This window comes from Salvelinus sp. IW2-2015, linkage group LG36 (assembly GCF_002910315.2).
Source record: "Salvelinus sp. IW2-2015 linkage group LG36, ASM291031v2, whole genome shotgun sequence".
Taxonomy (NCBI): domain Eukaryota; kingdom Metazoa; phylum Chordata; class Actinopteri; order Salmoniformes; family Salmonidae; genus Salvelinus; species Salvelinus sp. IW2-2015.
The window spans coordinates 37,032,943-37,041,635 of NC_036875.1; the positions used below are offsets into that span (position 1 = coordinate 37,032,943).

At 44.7% G+C, this 8,693-nt stretch overlaps 1 protein-coding gene across 3 annotated transcripts in view; it reads right to left on the reverse strand.

Annotated features, from left to right (window-relative positions):
- The window catches only part of LOC111959416 (ly6/PLAUR domain-containing protein 6B-like), a 34,971-nt gene that overhangs the window by 14,233 nt on the left and 12,045 nt on the right, over positions 1 to 8,693 (reverse strand). Inside the window, exon 2 of one of the 3 annotated variants that reach the window (XM_023980936.2) lies at positions 887 to 941. The exons of 1 other annotated variant lie outside the window; for it this stretch is intronic. The gene's annotated coding sequence lies outside the window, so the exon portion shown is untranslated. Of the gene's footprint in view, positions 1 to 886; positions 1,265 to 8,693 lie in introns of those variants that run through there. One more of the 3 variants, XM_023980938.2, reaches the window with a different exon arrangement.

Sequence of the window (8,693 nt, forward strand, 5' to 3'; positions counted from 1 at the left end):
AATCTCTAGACGTTTTGACTGCGTTTCTCCTATAGACGTGTGATGGTTTCTCCTATAGACGTGATTTTCTCTCTGTAGACCGTGATGGTTTCTCTTATAGGACGTGATTGTTTCTCCTCTATCCAACGTGATTGTTTTCTCTATTGACGTGATGGTTTCTCCTATACATTGATGGTTTCTCTCTTAGACGTGATGGTTTCTCCTATAGACGTGATGGTTCTCTCTCTAGACGTGATGGTTTCTTCCTATAAACGTGATGGTTCTCTCTCTAGACGTATATCTCTCTCTTAGAGAGAAACCATCACGTCTACAGAGAGAAATCATCACGTCTACAGAGAGAAACCATCACGTCTAGAGAGAAAAACCATCACGCCAATAGAGAGAAAACATCACGTCTACAGAGAGAAACCATCATGTCTATAGAGAGAAACCATCACGTCTATAGAGAGAAATCATCACGTCTAGAGAGAAACCATCACGTCTAGAGAGAGAAACCATCACGTCTAGAGAGAGAAACCATCGCTGAGAAGTGCTGCCAACAAGAATGTGTTGGCTTTTAGAATCCCCTATTAGGAAGTAGAGAGAGGGGCTCGGGTTACTGTGTGTGTGTGTGTGTGTGTGCGTGCGTGAGTGCGTGTGTGTATGGAGAGCAGCAGACTCGTTGAGCCTGTTGCAAAGACTCAAAGAGATGCACATTTTCCCTCCCTGTATCATTTCCCTGGAAGGCCTTCCAATAATGCCAATAGTTATAAAAGTTGACCTATAGGATACAATCACAAACAAATAAAAACATGTTGCAGAATGCCCAGAAGGACAACAGAGATGAGAAGCAGAGTGAGGAACATCAACGTAAGGGAGCATGACAACCTAGAAATAACAGAATTACCTGAGATATCCTGATAYAATCTTCAGTCAGAGTGTTTCTCTCAGTCTTCAGTCTTCTTTTACATAAAAAAAGAGAAGGGGAGGTGGTGAGAAAAATATCCCCAGTCTTCTCCCGACACYGTCTGCTCTAAACAAGTTCCCGTCTCTGTTCTCGTCTTCTCCCGACACTGACGCTTCACTGTGGATCATCCTCCATTACAGGAAGTGACTGAGGGACTGGTCACTGCTCTTTCACAAACCCYTCAGGCCTAAGCGCCTATAAAACCCAAGGGTCCTTTACTTCAGCCTTTACTGCTCTTTTGTGTGTGGGTCATTCTCCCTCTTGTTTGACAATACCAGGCAGAGCACAGGCAGGCACAGGGGTTGTAAAGCACTCAGGCTCTGTAGACAACCCTCTGATCAACACCAGGGTCTTAGTGATGGCCATTGTGAGCTACAGGGCCAGAGGTCTCACCTGCTGTGGATGGCCTAGCAAGTCTAGACTAGAGGTTGACCTCCCTTCGGTAGGCCTATAGCCTGGGCTGAACGCTTTTAATAATGACTATTTGAGGAACAACTTGCAGAGGGATTGGCTACATTTTAAAGCAAGTCAGGAAATTGCATTAAAAAATACCTTATCATTATGGAAATCACTGTAGATGCTGTTCTAACRGAACACCTGTATTTTCTTCATTTGCTATGTGCTCTCTAAAGTTTAGCCATCAGATTAGTCAGCAATATGCAGGTTAAACTATGTTGGTTCACATGACTGGGCTCCCGAGTGGCGCAGCSKTCTAAGGCAYTGCATCTCAGTGCTAGAGCTGYCACTACAGACYCTGGTTTGATTCCGGGCTGTATCACAACGGGACGTGATTGGGAGTCCTATAGGACGGTGCACAATTSTGTTAGGGTTTGGCCGGGGGTAGGCCGTCATTGTAAATAAGAATTTGTTCTCAACGGACTTGCCTAGTTTAATAAAGGTTCAAAAAAATWATAATAACTGGTCTCATTTAGGGAATATCCTAAAGACAGAGGATTACAGTAAACAAAGCCAGTAAAGTGTGAAAAAGGACTTAAGAGAATAGCTGGGAGCAATCCTCTAGCCTCAAAGGCTGCTCAGAAATCTATGTTATGTCTGTGGTCGGTCAGTCAAAAAACGCCGTTGGGAAGAACGGGAACTTTCATCTTTCTTCTTTAACTTTTTCTCTCTAAAATCAGATTACGTCAGTCAAGATCTCATCTATAGTTCTCTCTGAAAGCTTTGAAATGCTAATAAAACAAACACAGAGCCTAAACTAATCCAGGTGGATGGAGTTTACTGCGTTTTTACTGCCTGGTAATGGCCATATAAAAGCTACCCTAAGTGTTCTACACGGGACTCTTTCCAACACAACCTTAACACAACCATCTGATTAGAGTCAACCATTAGCTAGGAGGTACAGTATTTATTTAGTCATTTTACAGCATGATGTCTGATTAGAGTCAACCATTAGCTAGGAGGTACAGTATTTATTTAGCCATTTTACAGCATGATGTCTGATTAGAGTCAACCATTAGCTTGGAGGTACAGTATTTATTTAGCCATTTTACAGCATGACGTTCATCAGTTTTGACATTTCTCAACTTTGCCTTTGACGGCTGATACTAAAACTGTGTGTTATATACATTGCATGTTATATTTAAGCAATAAGGTACAAGGGGGTGTGGTATATGGCCAATATACCATGGTTAAGGGTTGTTCTTATTCATGACGCAAYGCAGAGTGCCTGGATACAGCCCTTAGCCGTGGTATAATGGCCATATACCACAAACCTCTGAGGTGCCTTATTGCTATTATAAACTGGTTACTAACTTATGGCATATGGTATACGGTCTGATATACCACGGCTGTCAGCCAATCAGCATTCAGGGCTTGAACCACCCAGTTTATAATTAAGCAATAAGGCACGAGGGGGTGTGGTATATGGCCAATATACCATGGCTAAGTGCTGTTCTTATGCATGACAACGCAGAGTGCCTGGATACAGCCCTTAGCCGTGGTATATTGACCATATACTGTACCACAAGGTGCCTTATTGCTATTATAAACTGGTAGTAAAAAGTACTTGTTACAGCATTCAGGGCTCGAACCACTCGGTTTATAGTCGGTAGTTTCCTGACCTACRTGGTGCACTACAATGTTTTACAATGACAACAAAAACATGGTGGGAGAYGAAAAGACTGGGGGAATCACCTTGGTACTAAATTTGTGCGAGTCCATTCATTTAACCTAGAAAATGTCTTATTGGCGTGCCAGAGACAGCCCTCTCATTAAACACAGCCCCAGGGGGAACAGGTCGACGGTACAGTCTCAAACCAACACTTAAAGCTACCTTGCYTTCCCCCTGGCCATTTCAGGTGGGTATACAGTGATACAGTGGAGGACGTGAGGTGATGTATTGAGGTAATAAATTGGCGAGGGTAATGTGTGSTTGTTATCTGACCTCGTCCTTTCATGCCTCAGTGAGAGGCGAGGGGTGGAGCAGAGCAAAGGGGAGGATCCTGATTGTTTGCCCCTTGGATATAGGTTTTGTTTTCCTGCGTGCTGAATCTTGGGTCATGCTGGTTCTGAATGAYGTTCCAGAAAAAGAGCGGGAAAGAAAACACCCGTTAAATGATTCATTCCGGTTGCATCATGTTAAAGACGATGTCACGTTCTAGATATAAGCCAAACATGGCAGCTTCTAGTTGTGCTGTCGACAGTGCAGAAACTCCATCTTATGTGGACATTATTGGCAATGGAATAATTTGTGTAGCTCTCAAAGACATTCTAAATGGGGATATTGAAGACAGAAATGCAACATTGTTGCATTTGAATAAATTGTCTTGCATTAGCCTAATAAATGTCTAGCAGTCTCATTCAATGGGCAAAGAATAGGAAATGGTTTGAAGACGCATAAAACRAATCTGACTATGACCGAGGGTGTGTTAAATTCACTTATCCCTCAATGTGAAGTGAGAAGAGAGATACTTTTCAGGAGGAGGAGCAAGGGATCCATATAAACAGGTTCATCCGTTTCAGATGCCTGACCAATTATGGCTAAGTTAAACAAAACATACAACTCTATGGTRACAGAATGACGGTTTGTGCTGTTTGTGCCGTCATTCTGTCACCAAACTTTGCATCTCCACTGTTCTTCAAGTAAAGGTTCTTCAGTGGAAATTGTTAAAAGTAGTCCTTGCGCATAGAGTTTAACTTTGCAATCATTGATTTTTGTTTGACATACATTTAAAGTGAGTCTCGGCATCACTGTGGAATTAGCCATCTCACATTTCATTATTTTCTCTGAAATAGTCAGTCAACTTTTCCTTGTGCATCGTTTTCAACTGGAGAAATGTCTAAAGTAACTGCCAATCCAACATGCTTTAGGATTACTTGAGTAATGTGTATCCCAGGCTAGCTGATCGTCAAACAGTAGCCTAAACAGCCCAGAGTTTACCCAAATCCAGGAAACACACCACTAATCTGCATACTCCAAATCCAGGAAACACACCACTAATCTGCACACTCCAAATCCAGGAAACACACACAACATGCTACTCCAAATCCAGGAACACACACACTAATCTGCACACTCAAATCCAGGAAACACCCAACTGCACCTCGAATCAGAACACACTAAGCTGCACATCAAGCCAGGAAACACCCACTTAACTGCATACTCCAAATCAGGAAACAGACAGCCACTTTGCCACAATAGAACTACGCCTATCTGCATACATCAAATCAGCAACGGCAACGAATCAATCCAGAAACACACATAATCTGCATACTCCAAAATCCAGGAAACAAACCACCTAACCTGCATCTCCAAATCCCAGAAAACACACTAATCTGCATATCCTAATCAGGAAACACACACATACTCATACTAACTGGAAACACACTACTCCACACAGTCCAGGACACACCACTGAATCTTGGCTACTCACAATCAGGAAACACACCACTAATCTGCATTATGCTCCAAATCCGGAGAACACACAGCCACTAATCTGCACACTCCAATCTCAGGAAACACACCACTAATCTGCATACTAAGAAAACAAAATTTACGTCACAGTAGCCAAATTTAAAGCTTTGTTCAAATGAGTTTATAGAGCTCGTTAAAAGGCGAAATTTACTGAAATATTTACATTGCAGACTCTTACATTAACCTGATGTCTAGATGTTAAATATAATTTCAACTTTTGTGCCATTTCTCACGAAATCAAGGCATCACGACACCACTCACCACCTTTACTCTCCTTCTCAAGACAGCGTTCCTCCAGAGAACTTCCTGTCAATTATACGGTGTTTATTGAGGACTAGACCGGTCATTACACAAGGGGCGAGAGACCAGGGTCGTTTAATGATGACCGTCTTATTCTGCCTCTCTGCATCCCCTTACAGCTTCTTAACCCCCCCCCCTGCCGCTCCTCCCTACTCAGGTTCCAGCCCGTTAGTCCAGGAAAAGGGAGATACAAGACCGTCTTTTGTATCCACACTTCTGCCAAGGAATATTGAAACCTTTTGCCGTTGGCCGCAGAGACGGAGAGGGATGGTCTAAAGAAATCACCTGAGCCATCTCAGTATCGTTTGTGTGGTCCCTGATTCCAAGATGGCGTAGCGTCAGACAGATCTTTGTCTCTAATCCTGTCCCGTGTATATATATTTTGGTATCTTTTTACTTCGCATTCTTATATTAGTATATATTTTTCTAAACCGCAACTTCCATATATATCTCCTGCACCGCGCCTCACCAATGTGGTACGATCTGCTATTTCCAAAGTATTTTTCTTTAACTTTGGAACCCGGATTCCCTCAAAGAAGCAGCAGCTAAACTAGCTATAGCTAGTAGTCAGCTAACACTGCTAGCGGTCATCAGTCAAACTCTAGCTCCCGGAAATCTCTCGCAGAGTTTGCCAACGCGAATTCACAACCAGAGCATACCAGTACTTATTTTCTCATCATACCCAGGATTCCAACAGAAAGCTCTGATCTTTTCCTGGTCATCGCACTAGCTAGCTGCAATCCGAGTTCTCACCTCATGGCTAACGTCTCTGTCCTGAAGCAAGCACCAATTAGCCTGGAGCTAGCCCATGCTAGGCCCATCTCCCGGCTAGCTGAAGAGGTCCATCAGCCACTCCTTTGGGCTACAATACCTATTTTGGACCCCTTTTACTACACAAAGCCCTGCTAATCCATCACGACTGGACTACCGACGTAATCTGCCCGAGGGTTATTTTTGCAACAGGCCCCTCCGTCGCGACGTCCCCTGAATGCCCATCTGCTAGCCTGCTATCTTTGGCCCGCTAGCTGTCTAGAGCATATCGGACTGTTCGCTGAATAGGTCCATCGGACAATTTCTTGGGCCACTATACCTATTTTGCCAATTGGACTGGGCACCTTTACTACACGGAACCCTACTAATCCATCACGGCTGGTCTGCCAACGGAATCGCACGAGGAGGCTCTGCACGAGGAGGCTACAACAGACTTCTTCCGTCGCGATGTACCTCTAAGGCCCTTCTCCTAGCTTGCTATCCCCGGCCCGCTAGCTGTCTGAATCGCCGTGTCTCCAGCCAGCTTTAACTACTCACTGGACCCCTATGATCACTCGGCTRCGCATGCCTCTCCCTAATGTCAATATGCCTTGTCCATTGCTGTTCTGGTTAGTGATTGTCTTATTTCACTGTAGAGCCTCTAGCCCTGCTCAATATRCCTTAGCTAACCCTTCAGTTCCACCTCCCACACATGCGGTGACATCACCTGGTTTAAATTATGTTTCTAGAGACAATATCTCTYTCATCGTCACTCTAGGTTTACCTCCACTGTATTCACATCCTACCATACCTTTGTCTGTACATTATGCCTTGAATCTATTCTATCGCGCCCAGAAACCTGCTCCTTTTACTCTCTGTTCCAAACGTACTAGACGACCAGTTCTTAYAGCCTTTAGCCGTACCCTTATCCTACTCCTCTGTTCCTCTGGTGATGTAGAGGTTAATCCAGGCCCAGCAGTGCCTAGCTCCACTCCCATTCCCCAGGCGCTCTCATTTGTTGACTTCTGTAACCGTAAAAGCCTTGGTTTCATTCATGTTAACATTAGAAGCCTCCTCYCCAAGTTTGTTTTATTCACTGCCTTAGCACACTCTGCCAACCCAGATGTCCTGTCTGAATCCTGGCTTAGGAAGACCACCAAAAACCCTGAAATGTCCATCCCTAACTATAACATTTTCCGACAAGATAGAACTGCCAAAKGGGGCGGAGTGGCAATCTACTGCAGAGATAGCCTGCAGAGTTCTGTCATACTATCCAGGTCTGTGCCCAAACATTTCGAGCTTCTACTTTTAAAAATCCACCTTTCCAGAAAATAGTCTCTCMCCGTTGCCGCTTGCTATAGACCACCCTCTGCCCCCAGCTGTGCCCTGGACACCATATGTGAATTGATTGCCCYCCATCTATCTTCAGAGCTCGTGCTGCTAGGTGACCGAAAATGGGACATGCTTAACACCCCGGCCAACATACAATCTAAGCTTGATGCCCTCAATCTCACAGAAATGAGCAATGAACCTACCAGGTACAACCCCAAATCCGTAAACACTGGCACCCTCATAGATATCATCCTAACCAACTTACCCTCCAAATACACCTCTGCTGTCTTCAACCAAGATCTCAGCGATCACTGCCTCATTGCCTGCATCCGTAATGGTTCTGCGGTCAAACGACCACCCCTCATCACTGTCAAACGCTCCCTAAAACACTTCAGCGAGCAGGCCTTTCTAATCGACCTGGCCGGGGTATCCTGGAAGGATATTGACCTCATCCCGTCAGTAGAGGATGCCTGGTTATTCTTTAAAAGTGCCTCCTCACCATCTTAAATAAGCATGCTTAACCGCCATCGATAAGAAACAATACTGTGCAAGGCCGTATTCATTGACCTGGCCAAGGCTTTCGACTCTGTCAATCACCACATCCTCATCCGGCAGACTCGACAGCCTTGGTTTCTCAAAATGATTGCCTCGCCTGGTTCACCAACTACTTCTCTGATAGCAGTCAGTGTGTCAAATCGGAGGGTCTGTTGTCCGGGCCTCTTGGCAGTCTCTATGGGGTGCCACAGGTTTCAATTCTTGGACCACTCTCTTCTCTTGATACATCCATGATGTCCGCTCTTGCCTGCTGGGAGTCTCTGATCCACCTCTACGCAGACGACACCATTCTGTATACTTCTGGCCCTTCTTTGGACACCGTGTTAACAACCCTCCAGGCGATGCTTCAATGCCATACAACTCTCCTTCCGTGGCCTCCAATTGCTCTTAAATACAAGTAAAAACTAAATGCATGCTCTTCAACCGATCGCTGCTGCACCTGCCGCCTGTCCAATATCACTACTCTGGCGGCTCCTGACTTAGAATATGTGGAACAACTACAATACCTCTCCAATCCAAAGTTAACTCTAGAATTGGCTTCCTATTCCCGCAACAAAGCATCCCTTCACTCATGCTGCCACAACATACCTTGTAAGTCGCTCTGGATAAGAGCGTCTGCTAAATGACTTAAATGTAAATGTAAAACTGACCATCCTACCAATCCTCAACTTCGGTGATGTCATTTACAAAATAGCTCTCAATACCCTACTCAATAAATTGGATGCAGTCTATCACAGTGCCATCCGTTTTGTCACCAAAGCCCCATATACTACCCACCACTGCGACCTGTACACTCTCGTTGGCTGGCCCTCGCTTCATACTCGTCGCCAAACCCACTGGCTCCAGGTCATCTACAAGACCCTGCTAGGTAAAGCTCCT